The sequence below is a fragment of the Neolamprologus multifasciatus genome, chromosome 10, assembly GCF_963576455.1.
Source record: "Neolamprologus multifasciatus chromosome 10, fNeoMul1.2, whole genome shotgun sequence".
NCBI lineage: Eukaryota > Metazoa > Chordata > Actinopteri > Cichliformes > Cichlidae > Neolamprologus > Neolamprologus multifasciatus.
The window spans coordinates 30,518,412-30,542,007 of record NC_140448.1 but is presented as its reverse complement, the minus strand read 5'-3'; the positions used below and the strand labels follow the sequence as shown (position 1 = coordinate 30,542,007).

Sequence of the window (23,596 nt, the reverse complement as noted above, 5' to 3'; positions counted from 1 at the left end):
TGAGCTCCAGGATAAATACATTACTGGAGCCCTGTGCAGTGGCTCCCACTGACAATCTTGCTCCAGCAGTGACGTCGTGATTTCTATCCCTTCAAAGGCAGCAGTGTAAGCCTGTGGATTTGTCAGGGTCCCACTAGGGTCTTAGCTGCTGGTATTATAGGATTCCTGAGTACTGGTGGTCCTGGAGGACAGCATGACATTACAAGCAGCCAGGTGCAATAATCCACTTTCTATACGAGCCCATTGTGATAAAGCATAAAAAAGCCCCTTTACAGCGTGTCACCAAGGCAAAGCTCCTCTCACTTTCATTTTGATTCTCAAACAGAAAAAGATTCACAGCTGCAGATGTCTGCAAAATCATCTACTACTGTGTTAGGGGTTTTTTTTCTACAAAAACAAGGGTGTGAATGCCAGAACATTCTTTGTGCAGCACCGTGGTTATAATTGCAGTCTGTGTTAGAATGTTGGACACTGTAAATGGGGCACTGTCCACCCCTGTTTTTGAGATAGTCTGGAGCAAGCCAAGACAAGCATGAAGGGATTAGATCAGGATTAGAATTTTACAATTTCATATATCCATTTCACTCAACTGTGAGGTAAACGGGAAAAAAGATACTGTCAATTTCTGTACACAGCCAATGTAGCTCTGAAAATGTGCACTGCTTTTCCCCAATGATAATCAAACCATAGCCAACACATCCGCCTAAACCAGGGGTATCAAACTCAGTTTCACGGGGGCAAAATTCAAGGCACACTTTAGGTCGGGGCCAAACAAGATAAACATTTTTTTAACACACTAAAACAATGTTTTTAAACATAAATATGAATAAAAACAGACAGGAATATTATTCCAGAAAAAAAATAAACTTTAACTTTAAATATTTTGCTCTCCATAAAAATATATCCTGTCAAAAAAACCCTTGATAGCTTCTTTCCCAGAGCTATCGCCATAGTAAATAAGCACAAAACAATTAAACCTGCTTAACTATACCATACTTGCCATTGTCACTATATTATGCTGCTATTCATACTATCATTATATTATGCTGCTATCCTGTATATATTGTACTTATTATTATCTGAGTACTTCGGTTGTTTTATTGTACTTTTTATATTTTACATTTATATTTATTATTGCATTTTGCACCAAGGGAGTGGCACTCCAATTTCGTTGTACTTTGTACAATGACAATAAAGGCTATTCTATTCTATTCTATTATGCAAGTTAGAAATATGAACATGCTGCCAAAACCCCAGAAAAAAAATAACTGACAGCACACACAAGGTTGGAGCCGCATGTAGACGAGCAAAGTGCCCCGACTTTGTTCAACATTACTTGGCAACAGGGGAAGTGAGGCAGGTTGCACTGATGCATTTGTGACAGCTTCACTTGAAATGCCTTCACCGCATCATAAATGCCACGTTCATGAACTGACCAATTTCCTTGATGAGCTCAACAACTCTGTTGAGAACTTTTCCCCAACTCAGCCAACGGACCTCTGTATGATAACTCTGAATCTATTTCCCATATAAAAGACTGAAATTGACGGTGATTTAAACTTTTAGCACAGATAAAATTTACAGTGATCATAACATGCTCCATTTTTAGGACTTTACCACACAGCGTTTCCTGGTGTGTGATGCAGTGATCTGCTGATAACTCACCGGTACAGTTCTCCTCCTGCATCTTTACTAGATCCTACATCCTGCACAACACCAGCGCTCCATCTGTTGTCCCAGGGCAGTTTCATGTCGGTTACATGTCTTTTCCTGTCGTTGTCCCGTGCATCGATTTAATTCCCAATATTTACACTCCACTGATGAAGATGGTCAGCTGTGCAATGTCCATCATGTCTGTACTTTCATCCACAGCATGAGAGTATGCAATGAAGTTTTTGCTTCTTTCACACAACTGTGTTCTTAAATCAGTGGCCATCTCACAAACCCGATCAGCAATCGTATTTCTCCTCAGGCTCACATTTGCCAAAATCTGCGTTTTGTCTGGACACAAGACGTCGCACAGCTTCGTCATGCAGCTCTTCAGAAACTCTCCCTCGGTAAATAGCCGGGCTGATTTGGCTCCTCTGCTACAATAAAACTAGCTTCCACAACAGCTTCACTTTGTGATTTTGCTCTGGTGTAAAAAGTCTGCTGAAATGTCGGATTCTTCTTTAGCTCGTCTACCTTCTGTAGTTTCTGCATTTCGGTTTTTCAGTTGATGTTTTGTCTCGTAGTGCCTCTTAAATTAAATCCATTAATTACAGCCACATTAGCTCCACAAATATGGGTTTACCAGCAATGTTTGTAAACATATATTCAGCCTCCCGCCGCCGGTTTTCAGAATCAACTTTTCCCGTCGCCATTGTGAGCTGCTAGCTAACAGAAGTTTGACTTAATTGACGCGGGAATGTTCCCAGGTAGCCGAGCGTTCGGCAAGGAGGCTGCAGCGCTGCATTATGGGATCTGTAGTTTGTGTGTTATTAGCACCTCATGGCCGGGCCATGCATAACAATAATAATAAATCTATATAAAATTATCTATATAAATGTACGCTGGGCCGGATATGGCCCGCGGGCCTTGATTTTGACATATGTGACCTAAACGAATGGCGGTCTGAAGTCGCTGTCTGTGGTGCTGAAATACTTCAGTCAGATTTTACATTTACATTTTTAGGAATGCAATAATCTGCAAATCTTATAAAACCATATTTTATTAACAGTAAAATATATAAAAAACATAAAATGCTTAAACTGAGAAAATGTACCGTTTAGGGGAAAATAATGCAGATACAACTGGACTGATAAATTTATCAGAAGTGCTGTTGTTGTGCCTCTTTAGTTTGCTAAATTCCTGTAGGACCACTATGCTCTGTAAAGAGAAAGAAAAGCATTCGGAAAATTTAATTAAAACAACAAAAAACCCAAATCAGTGAGTGTATCCAAACTTTTCACTAGCACTAGATTTTTAATAGTTCATATGCTTTACCCCAGTAATACACATTACAGTATTTATGTACTGTTTGAGAATACAGACATGCCAATCAAAGTTTTTACAGGATTATATGCAGTCCTGTCAAAAACTAAATACTACTTAGTACATCTATAAAAGGATACGTTTTAACAGTGTGCTGGTCTGGAGCACTCGGATGTCTGTTAACACAATAACTCATTAACCCTCCAACTCACCCCAAGTTCGGACTGTGCATGGTTTGTTTGGAAAAGCTGCTGGGAGAAAGAAAGCCTCTTCTCTCTAAAAACAACAGCAGGGCTGAGGTTTGCAGCAAAACTCAACAAACAACAAACAACGTCCTCAGACGAGACCAAAGTGGAGATGTTTGGCATAGTGCCACGTGTGATGAAAACCAAACAGCAAATCATCACAAACATCTCATACCGACTTGTCAGCAGGGTGGTGGACGAGTGATGATTTGGGTTTATTTCACAGCCACAGGACCTGGGCATCTTGCAGTCATTGAGTCGACCACAAACTCCTCTGTAAATTATTGTGAGGCCTTCTGACACCTAAAGCTTTGCTGAAATTGGTAGGACCATGATTCCAAGCACAGCAGCAGATCTACAACAGAATGGCTGAAAAAGCTTAAAAATAAAAGAATCACAGTGGTTCAGAGTCAGTATAAAGAAATGCCCAGCAACCTTGATGAACTGAAGCAAAGTTGTAAAGAAGAGTGAACTGAAATTGCGATAAAGTCACACAGAAAACCATTACTTCAAGTTATTGCTGCTAAAGGCGGCGGTCCAAGCTACTGATTCATGGGGTGTACTTAGTTTTTCACAGGATTGCATAGAGTCCTGTGTAAATGCTTTCAAATTTTAGAACAATATCTCACAATACAATCTAGGTAAACAATAACCCTGCAGACACCTAAGAAAATAGTCTCTTACATGTCTCCAGAGCAGACGATGGCGGACGGTTAGCTGACCGTATGCCACGGCGAACTATCATCCAAATCCAACATCATTCAGATTCATGTGTGTAAATTTTTTAACTTAAACAAAAACCACATGGAATACCTAACAGTTAGAATACCCCCGCTAACATGGAGGAAGATTAATGTCTGAGCAATAAATGCTGAAAAATGCTACTGGCTGTTTACAAATGCTTTCCATTCCGCTTTTGACTCCAAGTGAGCCATTTGTCACAAACCAATATGCTGAAAATTACTGAATGAGCACGCTGCTGATTTCAGAAAAAACACAGGACATATTTGTGTGCTGCATGTGCGCAATAAATTTGAAGGAGATTGCATTGTCACCGACTTTATTGGATTCAAATATGCTTAGCACTATTAACATTAATATCCATCATGTATTAAATATATCTCTTCGCATGATACAGACCTGCGGGGATTAAATTATTCATTATGCCTATTTCCAGACTGGAAGACAAATGCTTGGTTGCTGAGGGGAAAAAATAAAAACCTAAAATAGGGTAAAGAATGAAGAAAACAGGTCTCTGTTTAGACACTGCTTATTTATTATCAGCATTACAAATATGCTGCTTAAGACAACCGCTTTTGAGAGGGGTAGATGAACCACTTAGTCACCTTTTGTCTCTCCACTTCATTCCCACAGCTTTACAATCTGCAATATAAGCTGATATTGGCAAGTATGAGACAAAAAGTCCATGCATTTACTTCCTTCTGCCTATCCAGTTCAGGGTCACAGGAGGGATGGAGGCTATCCCAGCTGCCATGGAGCGTAGGGTGGGGTACACCCTTGAGAGGTCACCAGCCTGTCACAGGGCTGACACAGAGAGACAGACAACCATTCACTCTCCCTTTCACACCTATGGATTCACTAATTAACTCAACCTGTGGGAGGCAGGGAGTGTGACTACACAGAGAGAACATGCAACGTTCACTCAGGGCCTTCTTGCTTCGAGGCAACAGTGCTAACCATCATTTCACCCTCCTGCCTGAGTTTCAAAATGTCAGAAGCAAAGAAGCAAGTTATGCAATGCTGCTGACAAAAATAGGTTCTGAGTGATGAAAAGGCTTCTTTTGTGTTAAGCTCAAGGACTATTTCTCCTTTTTTTGGATGCTGATATAGAAGAAAAATAGAGTTGAGTTGAGTTAAAGCATATCTCAGGTGTAGTAGCTTAAACTACTTGGTTTATGGGAAAATATGCCACAGAATGACCAATCAGCCATTAGAAAGCACTGATTGCCCTCAAAAGGACAAAGAAGGCAGAGCTCATTGAAATAAATATCAATGTTAATGCTTATTCAGGTCAAAGTCATTCTATTGTTCATTTCTACTGTAAGTTAATCAAAAAAATCTTATTAAAGGGCAGGAAAGGTGGACCATTTTAATGGCAAGCAGTGAACGGATGTATCTGCACTGACAACATTTAAAATGTGGTTCGAGTAACATCGAAGGTGTTGAGGGAAGCACAGGATTTGATAAACTGATTATTTTACTTGGAAGGTGCAAGTTCAAATGAATTGATCATCATTTAACTACCACAGAAAGTGTGTAGTACAGGATCCAAGAGAACACAGCGTACCGAGTACCTTTTTGCTAACTCACGGCCTTCCCTTTCCTCAGATTGGCAAAGATTGTATTGATTGAACACTGACACAGCAAACGCTCCAGACCCTGCGAGCATCAATCTGTGCCTCTCACACTCAGCTGATCATGAGGCAAGGATTTTCTCTGCACCATAATAACCACTTGTCTCTGTAGCCAAAGGGTCAGAACAATGTATAACACTCACCTGCTTAAAAAAAAGGGGTTTGAGGTCTTTGTGTCACTCAACAAATCACAATTACATCAAAGCACTGAATCCATCTGAGAGATTATAACACGAGATATCACAAACAGGTCAGGGCTTAGACTTATTATGCTATTATTTTTATTTATAAGAGTTAAAAATAAAGGATGGCCAATTTCTTCACGTTCTTCTTTGTCACAGACTGACCTCTGAGTCCTCATCTGAGCCCATATTTATATCATTTGAGTGTAAAATGAAACAAGTAGAAATACACTAAGAAAAGTTTCAGTTTCAGGTTTGAACACCTAAAGGGTCAAATGTCACAGTTTTCTGTTTAAATCAAACTCTTCACATCTTGGAAAGCTCAGCTCGAACCTAAAGAGATGGACTGAATCCGACTGTAACACTGAGGACGATACTGTAGACAGCTGTGGTCAAAAGTTTCATGTGACCACTTTAACGTCTTTAACGACTTGAAGAAAAAACAAGAGCACGACTGAGCTGTTGTGGTGTTCTTATGTTTGGGAGCCTCACCTTTACTCTGTGCCCAGCTAGCTCAGCCTTTGTCTCGTCTGACCATAAAACGTCTTTATGTGGGCAGCTGTCCAGGTTGAAGGTGTTGTATTTGGAGCAGGGGATTCTTTCTTGGTTGGCACATTCTTAGTTCAAGGTAATTTAAAATTCACTTCACTGTGCTCAGTGATACTGTGCTTTCAGGAGCCTCTGGTTCTGTGCAGTGTTGAGCCTTGGTGGTTCCTGGGTTGCTCTTGATCTTTCTGACCAATTTTCCCTCATCTGAAGGCGACAGTTTAGGTCTTTCTTCCAGACTCTGGGAGTGACACGTCTCACTGACTCGCAGCAACATACAGTGTTTAAAAATGATAATCCTGAAATCTGAAGTTATTTAGAAGTGTCTCCAAGACACTTATTCTTACATCTTCTGAGTTCTTTGGGCTTCTTAGTACTGGTCAGTCTAAGGAATGCAGTCAAACCAGTTCTTTTCATGCAGTAAAAGAAAAACTACAAGCTGTAATCAATTACTAGTTCTAATGAGAAGTTACTAGGCCTTAGTGTGTGTGTGTGTAGTTGAATCTGTATGTATACTTTTGACTTAGTGTAGATTAAAGAAAATAAATAAATATAAATAAAGATAAATTCAAACTTGTGCACCACAGTCATTAAAGATGTGCTGCACAGCCATTTCACTCTGGAAAGAACAACTCAAATCGATCATTAAAAGCTCAAATGTGCAATTAGATTCATGCTCATGATGAGAGTATCTAAACCAGGGGTCCCCAATCCCAGTCCACGGGGGCCGGTGTCCCTGCAGGTTTTAGATGTGTCCTTGATCCATCACACCTGATTTAAAAGGATAAATTACCTTCTAAACATGTCTTGAAGTTCTCCAGAGGCCTGGTAATGAACTAATCATGTGATTCAGGTGTGTTGACCCAGGGTAAGATCTAAAACCTGCAGGGACACCGGCCCTCGGGGACTGAGATTGGGGACCCCTGATCTAAACTTTACTCTTACGATAGTAATCTCTCAATCAGAAGATGCAATGCCTTAAAGCATACCTTTCTTTATTATACTGTATAAAAGTAAATACTGTATTAAATAAGACTTAAAAACAGAAATAAAAAAAACTCATCAGAAAAGTGTTTATTAATCTCATAAAGTGCAAAGAATTTTTATTTTCCGACTTTTATACAATCAGGCATCTTTTTTCAGAGAGACTCTCCAACCTGTAGTGACAATCAGAGTTTTTTCCACAAAAACTAGATGCTATTAAAAATATTGGCTGCACAAAATCTACGCTCAAAATGTTACAATGAGAAAATATAAACGTGGTTTATCAGCTAAAGTAACCTCAGATAAAATCAGGCACTACATAGTTTCCTTAAGGACAAAAGAAAACAGTAAATCTGTTTGGCTGCAGAATCACGCAGGTGAAGTAAAACTTTGGTTACTTTTAGACATCTGATGTTTCTGCCAGAATATTCTGGACAGAGTGTAGCCAAAGGCTGGCTTGCATTTTGGGGATTAAAGCCTACATGTAGTTGTTAAATTTTCATTGCTGTCAGAGATCAACAGCTGAATGAACCTGGTCAAAGACGATGCTTTAGTATAGCATTTTAAGTCTGACTAAAGAATCCAGAATAAAAAAAAGAATCCTCTGAGATGGTGATGGGCCCCCTGCTGAATTTCACCTCCACAGCATTTTGCAGAAGAGTTCTTGAAGCTTTGTCTACACAGATGTTGGCTGAGCTGCACGTTAGCAAAGACCAGAGCTGCTGCTGCTGCTCTGGTCTTCCTTGTGTATCCAGACAGAAGGCATTCAGGCAGCATATTAAGCTGAAGGTCACCACAGTTATGTGCAATAAATAAAGGTCAAAAGTCTAAAAATAAGCCATCTGAAATATAGGCTGTAGCCATTTATCCATTGTGCCACCTGTGTAGACGGTATCCATGCCTTTAAACATGTCAATAGAGATTGACAGACCACGTGACTTTCGCGCATTGCATGCCGGGAACTCGTGGCAAAACAATCCAAGTACCGCATCAAATGCAAGCATTTGCAGCACCGCAAAACTTTCATTCTCCGGTTCCAATAAATTCGTGGTTTTTCTTTGCCCCCCAAAAAAGTTATGTACAAAACGAAGGAGAACAATGCCGGTCTGTACAAAGACAGACTTGATGAAAAGTCAAAGAAAAGATACGAGGAAAAAAATCAAAGGAGTGAAAGGTTTATACCCTTACGAGCACACAGAGTGGACAAAATACGTTAGCGTGCTGCCCAACTTTCACCACGCTCATATTTATAATAATACGGTTCTTGGAGTGAGTGCATACACTCATGAAGTTTAGTAACTTCAGGTCACTGTAACAAGCCCAGGTACAGTTTAACGACGGATGGGTACAGGACCTTAAAATGCACCGTGTAGAACGAAAGACCATCGTATGTATCATAAGTTTACCAGTCTCACAAATCGTCTTCATAAATACACATTCGTTAACCGTTTATTAATAGGACCTTTGAGCTCAACGGTAATTAATTAGCAGTGGAAATAATTTCTGGTACGTTACAGAAATGTAGCAGTGACAATAATATTGTACGCTGTAATCGTACTGGGCAATTAGTGATACAAAAAAAATGTTTTATCCTGTGAATAAAAGTATGTTTTTGTCAATGTACCATGGTAATAACAGAAGCGAAACGCAATATTGTGTCAGGACAAGTCACTATTTATGCACAATAAACAAAGGAGCATAGCGCGACAATTTCTGTTCAGCGCCAGACTTGCTTGTAACCTATATCACCAATTATGTTATGAAAAATGACGTATTAACTACTACAAAACACTGACCTTTGTGGAAATGTTTGGAGCAGACTAACCTGTGAGCTGGATGTTCTGGGACGTTATATTTGGTCTTTGAATGGCTGCAATCCAGGCCATCCATCGCCTCTTTGTTACTTCAGAAACATGGCTCGAATAATTTCTCTTCAACGACGTAATCCGATAAAAAAAACGATCTCTTTACCCGTCGGCTTCCTGTGGCTATCATGCGACCGGCTATTGCAGTTAATAATACAACAGCTTCTTGACATTTTTTGTGTTTCTTTTTATCGCTGTGTAACTGATTTCAATTGAAAGCCTGCGTGCGCTAGTACCTCTTGCCACGAGTTCCCAGAATTCTTTGCGGTTTTACCCCTGAATGACGTCACATTTTCAATCTCTATTCTATGTGCAAACTTTATCCTGCTTTCCAATCTGCTGAAACCAAAAAATGGGGGGGAAAAAACTCGACAATTTTTGTGACAAAATGGAAACACTCAAACTAAATTTGAATGAAATTAAGATGAACACAATTGCATCTTGTTTGTTTTCACCTGTAGCAGCTCTGTTACCCACAGGCTGGATGGTCACCAAAGTCATACGTTATTGGCTCAGCAGGTGTTATTTCACTTACTGGAAATCATTAAAAAAAGGCAGCCTGTTGGTGTTTAAACAACTTCTGTTGTTTAAATGTGATTAGGCTGTAAACAAAATCGACATGAAAGTCAACACAAAGACATTTTTCATAGTGCATGTTTGAGGTTTATGTTTTAATTTCCTCCAAAATTATTTATTTAACATTCTGTGGGCGACAAACTGAGGGGATAGAAACAAAGTATCAATCCTTCACTCTGATAACTGAGAAAACTCCAATAATCACATGACCTCCTATGAGAATGCTGTTGGCGACAGTGGGAAGGAAGAACTCCCGTTTAACAGAAAAAAACCTAGGGAGGTGTGGCTATCTGCTGCAACTGGTTGGGGATGAGGGGAGAGAGTCGGAACAAAAGACAGGCGATCAAACTCACATCAGATCTTCAGAGATTTCAAAATGCATAAATCGGCAATAAAACAAATAAGACAGAACAAATTCAAGACAAAATAATTGTCTCAAAGGCTATTTTTATAGATTTTTTTGCAAATTTTGTTTTTCTTTGAATTTCTCAAAATTAGATATAATGCCATCAGTATCACAGAGGAAATAAAAGCTGGATAAGATCATTTCTTAATGGAGATCCTAACTTCAAACACTTTCAGCTGCTTGGCCCGTTTCTCTCACAACACGACGCACAGATAAATCCATAAATCCGGCAGGAAGCGTCTCATTACTGTGAGCATCAGTTACAAAGTTCAGCGTGAAGCGCGCTCAGGAAGCTGCAGCTTCTGCAACACTAGTAGCGGTCTGAAGCTATCAGCCGTATAGGACAGTTAGCGTCGAGCGGTGAGGGTCAGGGCGCCATCACTGAACAGGAGGATTGCTATTCGATTTGTGCGCTGATGCTCAGGGATGCTGGAGAGGCAAAAATCAATGATTTAGAAATATAGATGCAAATATTACAAACAATAACGCTGCTGATCATGTTTCTTTGTGGCCTGCTGAATAAACCTCTCCGAGCTCCAGACTTGCGTAACAGTTTATATTTAGTGGACGTGCAGCTGCAGAGTTTCATCCTACCAAGATTGAAATCTAATTACAACATTTTGGAACTTAATGATGGAAGCTGTGCTTTTGCTTTCTCGCATTTCCATTTTAATTTTCCAGGTGCAGCTTTCAGCCACGAGGCAGGCTCAGGTGTATGCTCGGAATAGCCCGGTGCTCAGAAATCCATGTCAGGCAAAATAATCCCATTTACTTCATTAAAATTTAATTTTATGGCTTCATAATCAAAGCTTTCCTTCTAACTTGATGTGATTCGAGCCAAGTCAAGCAGCTCATTGTGTTTCAGACACAATGAGCTGCTTCGCTCGACTTTTCCACATAATCTGTTTGTCGAAGGGTTTGGATTTTTGGTGCGAGTGTGAACCGACACATGAAGGATTAACGTAAACACACCGGCCATTTCATTAGGTACACTTGTTCAGCTGCTTTTTGATTTAAATATTTAATCAGCCAATCACATGGCAGCAACTCGATGCATTTAGGTATGTAGACATGGTTGAAACGACCTGCTGAAGTTCATCCTGAGTATCAGGATAGGATGCTCAGCAGACTGTTGATCTACTGGGATTTCCCCCACAGACACAGACACATTTTTAGTGTTTACAGAGAATGCTCCAAAAAAGACAAACAATATCCAGTGCGGGGCAGTTTTATGGGAGAAACTATCTTTTTGATGCCAGTGGCCACACTGCTTCACGCTGATAGGAAGGCAATGCTAATGCTAATCACTCAGTACAACCAAGGTATGCAGAAGAGCATCTGCATGTGAATTAGCAACATGTTGAACCTTAAAGCAGAATGACTACAGCAGCAGCAGACCACTTCTTCCAGCTAGGAACAGAAAACTGAGGCAACAATTCACACGGACTCACCAAAACTAGACAATAGAAGATGGTGCACCGTTTGAATGGTCGGGTCAGAAGTTGGTGTAAACGATATGAAAGAATGGATCGATTCTCCCCTTTATTAACAGTTGAGGCTCATGTTGGTGGTGTTGGCATAATGTGTCATGTCACAAACTTAAGTCATCTGAACTTGGTTTCTCAAACGTGACAGCCTGTTCACTGGTCTCAAATGGTCTCCACAGTCCACGTAACCTTTTAATGTGATGGAAGAGAAAAATCACATCATGAAGATGGAGCTGACGAGTCTGTGGCAAATGTGGGATCACAGTTCACATCGTGTCGAGCTGTTGTCCAAAATCTCTGAGCAACGTTTCCAGTATCTTGTAGGAATTTATATCACAGAAGATTAAAACTGAAGGCAAAAGATACTAGAGAGTCGGCGTACCTAATGAAGTGACCACTGAGTATATATATGAACATAACATTCAGAGTAGGGATGCACCGATACTGTAAAATGTGTGTGTACTCATACTCGTAAAAGTTAACCGATACCATGAACCGATACCAACTTATTTCATTAATCAGAGGGTGGCTTGTCATTTCTGTTGTAGTTTTTTAGATTGGCCACTAGGGGGCCAATTATTCTTTTATTTATTATTTATTTTTATAATTTTTTATATTTTATTATTTATTTAATAATAATTATTTTGTTTGTTTGTTTACAATATGGACACACTGCAATAACTTAAAAGTTTATTTTATTCTCAAACCTAATTTGTATTTATTTTATTCCAAACAGAAGTGTTTATTTATTATTCTGAACGCTTGAGACAATAGTTCAGTGATATTTTGTAAAATTACAATAATAATTTAACAGAAGTGCTTATTTTTCACTTGAAATTTTTTTGTGGTCATTTTTTATTAAGATTTTATTTTTTATCGGCAGGGAATATAATAAAACCTGTCTTCCAATTAACTGTATTTGTGTGTGTGTGTGGTAGAAGTATCGGTTTTTGTACTCTGTATCGGCAAGTACTCAGATCCAAGTATCGGTATCGTATCGGTTTGAAAAAATTGGTATCGTTGCATCCCTAATTCAAAGATAACAAGAAGGAAAAATCTAGCTGTAGAGTACAGACCAGATTTCTGGCAGTTTCATTATTATCATTACATATTTCTCAATTTTTCTTGCTGTTTATTATTCTTATCAAGAGTTTAGGAGTAATTTGGAGGTGACATTATATAAAACGGCACCTGTATATACACAATATCTGGGTCCTTTGGGGTTAATTGAGTTTTCCATATTGCACATCGTCACCACGCACACTTTAAAGGATCTGCCAAATGAAAACTCTCTTAAAGTTCTTATCTTGCTTTGTTGAATTAATTTGAGGTATTATCACCGATCCTGTTATCTCTAACATTTAGTCAACATGACGGTAAAACATAATTACAAGAGTGACTCAGAACTTCCCCAAAACAGTTTGAGCAAATACACGTGTGATAATAAATCACGCCATCTCTTCTTTGCGACACATATTTACATAGGAACACAACCAGACGCGTTGCACCAATCAGTGCAGATTGATTGCAGCGTGGCGATCCGTCTGCATTTAGAAATGGGATGGCAGTTATTTGCAAACCATTGCCAGTCTGACTCAGAGGAATTGTAATCAGTTCAAGTTGGAATCCGATTGTCTGGGAACAAGTTCCCTCCTACCTGGTGACCTGTGCAACCAACTTGCAATTGAAAGGCGAACCTAGAGATTGAGGATGTTGAACACTTAACCTCTGGTTGATCTGTTGGTTGCTGCAATTACTTGCACTCAGCTGTCAAATGCAAAAACAAATAAATAAAATAAAACCACTAAAAGCATGTCTAAGTGCCTTAAACGTGCCATTCATTACCTTAAGTTACCTTATAGCATAGCATAGCACAGCACAGCACATGGGTGGGCAATCTCAGTCCACGAGGGCCGGTGTCCCTGCAGGTTTTAGATGTGTCCTCGAACCAACACAGCTGATTTAAATGGCTAAATTAGCTCCTCAACATGTCCTGAAGTTCTCCAGAGGCCTGGTAACGAACTAATCATGTGATTCAGGTGTGTTGACCCAAGGTGAGATCTAAAACCTGCAGGGACACCGGCCCTCGTGGACTGAGATTGCCCACCCCTGGCATAGCATCTTTATTTATAACGCACTTTACATCCAACATTGTTGACCAAAGTGCTACAAATATGAAACAGAGAGGAAACAGTTTAAATTACATATAAAATATCTTAAAATTAAACATAATATAATTAATAAGAAAACATATTAAGAGACATAAACAAGTCCTGCTGTGCTAAAAGCCAAGGTAAATAAATATGTTTTAAGACGTGATATAAAAACAGAAAAGGAAGGTGCCTGTCTAACATGTAAAGGCAACTCATTCCACAATTTTGGTGCCGCCCGATCCCCTCTGAGCTTACGATTAGTCCTGGGCACGCTCAGGAGGAGCTGGTCTGCCGACCTGAGGGACCGGGAAGGATGGATGAAGAAGCTCAGAGAGGTACAGAGGGGCAGCATTGGACAAACATTTAAAAACAAATAAAAGCAGCTTAAAATGGATCCTAAAATGCACGGGCAGCCAATGAAGTGAATATAAAACTGGGGTGATGTGCTCGTATCTACGAGTGCCAGTTAAAAGGCGTGCAGCAGCATTCTGGACTAACTGCAGTCGAAAAACAGAAGATCGACTCACCCCAAAATAAAGAGAATTACAGTAATCCAGCCGAACGGTTACAAAAGCGTGGATTACTGTTTCAAATTGCTGTCTCGTAAGAAAGTGCTTAATTTTGGCCAGTTGCCTCAGATGAAAGAAACTAGACGTTACAACCAACCCGATCTGGCTTTCAAGCTTAAGCTCAGGATCCATTTTAAAACCCAGATTAACAATCTCTGGTTTACAGAATGATTTCAGGGATTGCAAATCAACACCCTTAATGTTATTGCACATTTGATTTGTGATCTAAGTAAACATCACTTTCCTGGTGAGTTTGCACTAACAGGTGGGCATGGAGTAGCCTCTGTTTCTCCTTCAGACCCACTTAATATTAATATTCCATTATGGACACTAAAGAGTGAGCTGTTCAGTTTCTTTTTACCCTTTTGTGAAGAGGTACATTTTTCCTAAAGTCAATAATAGCATCCTAGTATTTATTACTTAATGAGATCACAGGAAATAAGCCTTCTGGCTGAGTTAGCAGACCAGTGTTAGTATAACAGTCATGCCTATTTTCAAGACCAAGATGGCAAAAGCAGAAATTCTTAGCTTCAGAGCAGTAGTACGCAAACCAAAAGTAACAATGTGGCACGTTCATGACTGAATAAATAATCCTTGGGGATGATTTACCTGGTTTGAGCAGTGCTGTTTGTGTGGGAATAATTTTGTTTGCATTTCCAGAAGACTGCGGTGAAGCACTAACGTTTTCATTTCTCTCTTAAGGACACTCCAACCTTGCTGTGCTTCATCACGCTAACCAAATGCACCCACCCTTAGGTAAACATGCTTTACCAACTAATTTACAGACTTTAAATATGACAGGCTCATTTTCCTCTTCTAGTGCACTCTATTCTTATTAAACCTGTTGGTTTGGAAGCCATAAGGGGAAAGTAACCGAGTTCAAGTGTAGCTGAGGTTTGGAGACAAACGACCACGGGGAGAATGTGAATCCACAGTGTCTTACAGAGCTCTTGTGTTAGAAAATGAAATGTCCCGGGAGAAAGTGTTCACCGCACCACAGAGTCATTAATTCTGCATCATGACCTGCCTGTCTGCAGGCAGCGGCCGGGCAATGTGTATCCTGTGGCATCATTAGATTAGGAGTCAGATCAGAACGGCTACAAATAACGCAAAGGCGGTGCTGTGGGATGGGATCAGATGGGAGGTAATGCACAATATGAGTAAACTGAAGGAAAAAAAAATAGGCATAATAAAATTAGGTGACCTGTAACATTATTTTTGTGTTCGTACACAGAGTTTCATTTTGCTGTGTTTACAACCGCGCAATTAGAAATTCAGGCAGTGGCTGGTTTAAATCACAATTACAGAGACAGCTACACAAGTGAGTCGCATTAAGTTAAATACCAATTAGCAGTACGTGCCAGTTTTAATAGAGCTCTGGCAATTAGCATTATTATGTGTGTTTCCAAGGCACAAAAAGACAACTTACAGAAGTCACTGCCAATCTCCGCTTAATTGGTTCCAAACTTCTGCACCATAGCAAGAAGCAGCAGCTCAGCGATCATGAAAAATGCTTTTAGGAAGACTTTTGGGTGCGACGAAGGTGGACTCTCGCCAGAGTGGCTAACTAGTAGCTACAAAAAAAAAAGAAAAAGAAAAAAGACTGGACTTAACATTCTTACTGTTTTTACTGTTCACTCTCAGTGCACAAGGCTCCTCCTGGGCAGTCCGTAACTATCACCAAAGCATCCAAGATGTGCAATCTGTGCAAACTCTGACCTTTGTTTGCCCATTTCTGTTCTCACAACTGTCTTTCCAACACTGTCAGCATCACATTGACTCATATCAGAAATGCTAACAGCCTATTGGTAAAACCTCAGAAAAGTAAAAAACTTTGGGGAAACTCAGTCCCTCCATTTCAGCTTCTAGTTTCCAGTAACTGTTGACCAGTCTTGTACTGGGCTTCGAATCTCACACGATGTTGACCCTTTGCTCTTTCAAAGCTTCTGTTTTGCATTTACAGTAATGTGCAGACGGCTAACTCAATGGATGAACCAGTATTGTGTCTGCACATAACAGACAATTCAGCAAACAACCAGTTTTAAACTGTATCTTCAGGCACTTTGTTACTAGCAGGAAGTCTCTTTTAGGTTTTACTTTGAGGAAACCAAAACTTAGAGTAGATCAGCTGACCCTTCAGCTGATCTACTGTGTCATTGAAATGGTCATAGCTGGAAGATGAGTGGATGATGGGGCGGGTGCAGTTTTCTGGAGGTGGTGTTGGCCGTCCGATTGGGGTCTGGAATGTGGGGCCTCCCTGCTGCTGCTGAGTCGGGGCGGTCTGTTTCTCTCCACCCCAGTGAAGAGGGTAACACCACCTGGGTCCGGGTGCAGTTTCCCCCTCCAGGCGCAAGGGTACCTAGACCCGGGGCTTAGAGTACGCTTGGGGAGTGTGATTGTGTGTATGGTGTCTATTTATGTCTGTCTCCACGTTGGGTGAGTGCTGAGTAATTGCATATGAGAGCATGAGGGTGGGAATGGATGTTTGTATCTGTGTGTGCCTGTTTGTTTGTGTCTATATGTCAGGTTGGGTATCAGTCGCCACCTCTCTGGGGACATCTCAGGTCCTCCAAGGTATGGAGGCCTATCTCCCCCCACCACTCCCCCTGCCAGTGGCAGACGCCCTCAGACATCGGTGCGTTGGTGGTTCTTGGTGTCCGGGGATGGGTGTCCAGGTACACACCGGCTCACTCCTTGGTGGCTGCTTGTCGGGGCCTGGAGCCTGGGGCTCGCTCGGGCCCCTTCGGGGGTGGGGTGCCCTCGGCCTCTGGGCTTGGTCACTCTGGCACAGCTGGCTGTGACACCCTGAGAAACATACATGACATACATACATCGGAGAGAGTGGCACGGTTGCCCCTCTGTTGGTCTTCCTTGGTCTCTGGAGCCTGGATCTCCTCCATACCTGCTTCATGCCCTGGAGGACGGGGCTGTGGCCCCCCCACACCCTCTAGCAGATCATTACATGAAGGAACCTTTTAAAAACAAGCGTGTTCATGCTCACAGGTGTACACACAGGTGCTCACACACACAAACTACACCCTTTTTGGCTCCTACCTCAAAGCACACTGTGTGCTGTCGATCTTACGTGCTGAACAATAATGTTTGATATTTAGTATTTACTGTTATATTCACATAGATCATCGTGATGATGTTGTTTATTCTATTGCTCTCTTTTTTTCTTTCTCAACAGGTGATCCAGGTGATTGATATTTATATTTTTGTCTGTTTTTGTTGGTTTTTGTTTTTTGCCCTTTATCATCGTTCCTCTTCCCCGCTGTTTTTCTTTCCCTTTTTCTTTCTCCATTTTCTTTTCCCCAGTCATGTCTGTCCCGTGTGTAGCAAGTGAAAATAATATAAAAGAAACAATAAAAGGTCAATCAAATAGACCAATAGGGCAGGGCTGGGATGGTCCATTTGATAAAGTAAATCCGTTGGGCATCTTTCTTTGCCTTTAGACAATAATTCTGATGGCAAAAGAACCAAACGGGACAGGCGGAGAGAAAAAAATGGTCATAGCTGTCAAAGCGTCATGGCAAAGGAAGTGAAAGAGAGAAAAGCCAAATTACACAAGAGACAAAATCAGTGGCATCAAGTTTTATGGAATGATGAATCCACATGGGAAATTTGTGGCTGCAATTTTTGTCAGTATGCATGGAGGACATCAGTGTAACAGTGGGTGTCTACAGCCTTTTGTAAATCATGGTGGATACCCTATTTGGGGGGTTGATTTTCAGTCAGTGGCGTTTGAGATCTCATGAAAACTGCAGGAATTATGAATGTAAAAAGAAGTGTGGTCAGATTTTTATCCAATCACGTGCGTTCCATCTGGGCAGCGTCTGATTGCCAGCATCTGGAAATGGCTTCATTTTTCAGCATGAAGGTGAAAAACACACAGTGCAACCAATCAGTCATGGATTGTCCTCCCTAGACCTCTGACCTCAACAATACTGAAGCAGTGTGGGATAATCCTGATGCATAATGGAACAAAAGGGAACCAACATTCAAAGAAGAACTTTGAAAGTCCTTCAGGAAGCCTGGAGAGCTATCCCTGAAGCCTGCACAAGACAAGGCTAGACAAGAAAGCTTCCTCTGAGGGTTCTGGATGTGATGAAGATGTGGTCATACCAAATACTGACTTTCAAGCTCATTTAAGTTGAATAAACTATTTTTGCAAAACATACAGTGTTGTATGACCGTGTATATTTGCACATTTCAATAAATTATTTTTTAATTTTAAATTTTCTCATGTTAGTAATGGCCAAGGTTATTATCGTTAACAAAAACTAACGAAAACTAACGAAATAACGAAAACTAAACATTTTCGTTAATTGAAATAAAAATAAAAACAAAAAAAGGAAAACTAACTAAAACTATAATGAGTGTTCACAAAACTAACTAAAATTAACTGAATTTATAGCAAAAATGTGTTTAGTTTTCATTGATGTGTGCGTGTCATACAAGAGTCAAGGGTGAAAATGAAGTTTAGTTTCCAGATTTTTTTCTTGCTGTGTCTCATTATGCCAGCAGGTGGCAGTACGTTAGTCGAGTCGTCTGTGTCGCTGCTCCGTCCACGCGCAGAATCATGTCAGGAAAAGTCGGAAGAAAGCGCCAGAGTCCAATTTGGGATTACTTTGAATATGACTGTGTTTTGGATAAAGCAAGTGTCTTGTAGTGGAAAGAGACAAATTATGAGGGACATTTCTAAAGGGAAAAAAATCCCACAAACCTTAAAGTGCACTTGAAAAGCTCACACAAGAAGGCTAACCTAGCTTACCTTGAGAAGGTAAGGGAGCACACTCAACCCTCATCCCCAGAAAACAGAAGCTAACCCCAGGCAAGGCAGCGTGATGCATCCCGAGACAACAGGACGGGGATATCTACATAACTGTGTGAGTCAATTACCTTCAAAAAGTTTATCAATTCACTTGAACCAAAATTACGAACACCCGGTGCTGCGAGAGTTAATAGTCTCATTGGGGCCAAGATATACGTTTTATAGTTGCCTGGTATCAATGGTTGTTCATCTGCCTTTATTTATTTATTTAAAGAACCCATAGGTGGGAATGTGAGTTGTCTGTCTCTGCGTGTTAGCCCTGCGACAGACAGGCGACCTGTCCAGGGTGCAGTATGGTAGCTGGAATAGCAACATACCCAAGGATGAGCAGAATGACTGATATGATGAAACTGGGATTTTGTTACACTTAATTATTGCAAACACAACTAAAACTATAACTGAAACTAATCAAAACTAAACTGAAACTAAGGATTTTCAAAAAAATAAAAACTAAACTAAACTAGCAAACAATTGGTAAAAACTAATTAAAACTGATATAAAATTGAAAATCTGAAGTCAAAACTAAATAAAAATAAAAACTAATGAAAATTGCAAAACTATTAAAACCCTGGTAATGGCACTAAACCGAAGTCATATAGCTGCACTTTTGAATACCCAAAGGTAAAAAGGTCGAACTTACACAAAACTTTGGGTAAAAGTGGAGTTAAGTTATTCTGGCCATGTTAATAAAGACAAGGATGGAATTTGTGTTTAAGATCAAATTAAAAGAAAAACATAGAACAGGTTCTTTTTCTTGCATACATTTGAGTTAGTTAAAAAGAAAAAGGTGCATTTGCACAAAACAGAAAAAGAAAAAAGAATGATACCCACATATAGCCTCATTTGTTAGAGCTCATTTGTGGAAATATGAAATAAGTGACAGTGACAAGTGATGGAGATTTAAAATGCAGCACAAATGTGTCAGTCACCCCTGGATGTCTGTCATATTTTTCAGCCAGAACTGTGAAGAGCAGTAAAAACCACTCAGATTTCTCAGAGTATCTCCTGCATGTGCTCTTCCTCCCATTAGCACAGCAGCAGCAGCAGCCACTGAAACCTATTACTTCTAAAAATGCTGCAAAATAGACCCCAGCAGACATATTGTTACTCAAAACTCAAGCCTTTCAAACCACCAGTTGCCGGTTCATTGCCTCAGTGCCTTCCGGCAATTGAAAGAGCACAAAAAGATTTGATCAGCTCCTGGGAGTTGAGCAACAGTGCAGCAGTGGTGAAAATGTGAGCCTTTCTGATATAGAAACAGGAGCTGGGTTTTGTTTTCTCCCCCAAGTTATGTGTGAGCGGCGTTATCAGTACATCACTGTATACTGCTCCCTTATCTTCTTCTTAAACAGGCCTAAACGTACACCACGTCGGCTTTGCTGTAAATGCAGATTTTTAAGAGCAGTAGCTAATCCGCCTGCGCGATCGTGTCTCCTCTTCCACAGCAAAACCTCTGACTCTTTGAAAATAACATCAAGCTAAGTTTCCTGCTCTCGCCTGTTTTCTCATCCGTCCAGCTGGAGGCTAAAGGAAACAGAATGCACTTTTATTAGGGCAGCTCTGAGAAAAATGTAAGCGCCACACATTAGCTTGTGATCTGGTTTGGGTGTTCATTCGAGTGGAGTGCAATTTACATTTAAAACTCAAAGGTCTCAGAATCACGAACGTCAGTGTTGGTCCTCGCCTGTGATGTGGCGCTGAAGGTTTTTCCCTGAGAAAATGACTGATTGTAAAGTCATCACAGACTCACGTCATCACTTCAGGGCCATCCACGCAGGAAGTGATCGCTTTGCAGCTTATTGGTCCCTAGTGGACATCCAAGGCTCTGATTACCTAGCTAACACTCACTGTCTACTTTGCGTCACCGATAGTCCTTTTAAAATTTGCTGCTTGGCGTCACTGAACGTTGGTCACGATGTTGCCGGTGCTAACCCGTGTTAGTTCCTTCCTGTATGGATGCAGAAGCAGCATAAAAACAACATATGAAATGAGTTTGACATTAAAATCCACATCTGCAATATAAATAGCCTGTGCACAGAGGTCCTATGGACGTCAACAGTAAACGGTTAGTAGATGTAACCTGGTGGTACAAAACATCCTCTTTGTCACGGTCTGTGGAGAGTAGTGGACCCAAACGCAGACAAACAAAACGTCGGCAAAACAGGATTCTTAACAAAAAGCTAAAAGCATCATTATTGTGGCTGATGAAGAACACAAAACAAAGGGCTAGGCAACACAATTCAACACTAAACTAAACCTAAATGAGGAAAACTAGAAAATAAACGTGACAACCTTAAACATTAAAATCTGGCTTGGCCACGAGGAAACCTTAAGACATGGTATGAAAATAACAGACGACCTGAAAACGAATAACAGAAAACTCACTAATTACACAAAGAGGAGACGAGGGGAGTGGAAACACACGGGAAACGCAGCTGATACAAATGAACATGACGCTGTCGCTACCCGATCCGTACCGGAAACCCGATCGGTACCCCGCATGCGCAAATCTTACGTCACTTCCTCTCTTTGCCAACATTGCGACATTCAATATATTTGAATGACACGGTTAGCGCCCAGTTAGCTCTTAGCATTTCTCAACAGCTCTGCCTCCTTTTCGACTACCGGGACATTTAAACAACGGATAATCCGTATACAAACAAATTCATGCTTTTCTCCTCAACAGAGAGCGTCCCCCGATTGAACAACAGCGCCGTAAAATAAGAAGAATGGCGCCTAATTACAGAGTTAATAATACAGACTTTGTAATATCTCACGTGTAGATTCATCAGCCAGATTAAGTGTTTACTGACAATTGACAGTGATAGCCGACATCATCATCACTATTCCAACAATCCTCTCCACACAGACAAGCATAAACACACTCGACTATCACTAAATCAAATTTAACACACGTTTGTAATGACGCTAATTCAGTTTACAATAGGGTTCATTCGCTCGGTCAGCAGGTGGCGGTATCCTCGTACACTGGGGAGTAAACTGCCATTAAACGAACAGCAGAAGAAGAAAACATCTGCACATGCGCAGTACGGATCGGGTAGACCCGATTTGTACGGTCCGACTTTGCACATGCGCAGTAAGGATCGGGGAGTCCTGATCCGTAACTATCTTTTTATTTTTTTGTTTTTGTCTACATTATATTAAATGTCTCATTATCTGAAACATTTTAAGAGATACTCATTATTCTTAACATCTTAACAGATACTCTGACCTGTAACTATCGTAAAATGCTTCGACCGGAAGTAGACACCTTTCGCGCATGCGGGGTACCGATCGGGTTTCCGGTACGGATCGGGTAGTGACAGACGCCAACACATTGAACGTGGAACAGGAGACTATCAAAATAAAACAGGAAATAAAGATGCAGACCTAAGGCACAGACAGGAACACGCATACTCACGGGGAGGTGAACGTAAACAGCGAACACATGACAGACTCACATGGGTGACACGGGGGTGAGACAAACACATAACCTCATAAATCATAATGAAGGCAAACCACAAAACTCAAATATATCAGGATATAATACAACACTAAACTGCGTTTAAACAGGAACTAAACCATCAGATGAAACCAAGAGAATATACGATTAGCTCAGGATGCTGCGTGAAAAGACCCAGCATCTCACTTTGCAGTGAGTAGCAGTCGGGACAGACGGCCTCGCCTTCCTGTGCCTTCCTGTTAAAAGGATGTAGTTCCTTCCCACTGTCTCCAAAGCACTTGCTCATGGGGGGGTTGCCTGATTGCTGGGGTCTTCTCCGTTTTCTCTGCAGTATTGTAGGGTTTTTACCTTACAATAGAAAAAGACAACTTGAGGCCTAAAAGATGAATTGAAAAATTGAATAGCACTGAACTAAAAAGTTTCCTGATAACTTTGTTTAATATTCACAAAGAACATCTGAAAAAAAAAGAAGATCATCTTGGAAATTCATGACTGGTTTCAGGGCTGCATTTCATCTGACTGGCAGTATGACATTAATAAACTATAATAAACACACCAACTGTATTCACCGTTACATTCAAAGAAAGCGCCGAGGCTTCCGCTCAGGAAGAAGATAAAGTACGCCGACAGTCCCGATGATGTGATGAAAGACAGTAAAAACAAGCAACTGCAGCGACTGACAAACAACAATAACAACAGCAACATAGATGCTCCGTGCATTCTAGATGGAGCATCTTTTTTCAGATTTCTCCGCCTGACTTTATAATGATTGAAGAGCGCAGATGCGCCGAGGGAAAAGGCGAGATTAAACAGTGCCAGCAAAGACTGATTGCCTGCATAGAAATGTCAGCACGAGTCATTTCTGAGAGGAATCACAGCAAGAAGTGACTAATTCAAAAGGCAGGTTTCTGATGAAAAAGGGGCTTTCTCTCTCAGCT

The 23,596-nt window shown here is 40.6% G+C and overlaps 1 protein-coding gene across 5 annotated transcripts in view; it reads right to left on the bottom strand.

The window, feature by feature from the left end:
• Nucleotides 1-23,596, bottom strand: part of sgcd (sarcoglycan, delta (dystrophin-associated glycoprotein)) — a 598,968-nt gene that overhangs the window by 418,785 nt on the left and 156,587 nt on the right. The window contains exon 1 of one of the 5 annotated variants that reach the window (XM_085173726.1): nt 1,666-4,986. The exons of the other annotated variants lie outside the window; for them this stretch is intronic. The gene's annotated coding sequence lies outside the window, so the exon portion shown is untranslated. Of the gene's footprint in view, nt 1-1,665; nt 4,987-23,596 lie in introns of those variants that run through there. 5 annotated transcript variants of the gene reach the window in all.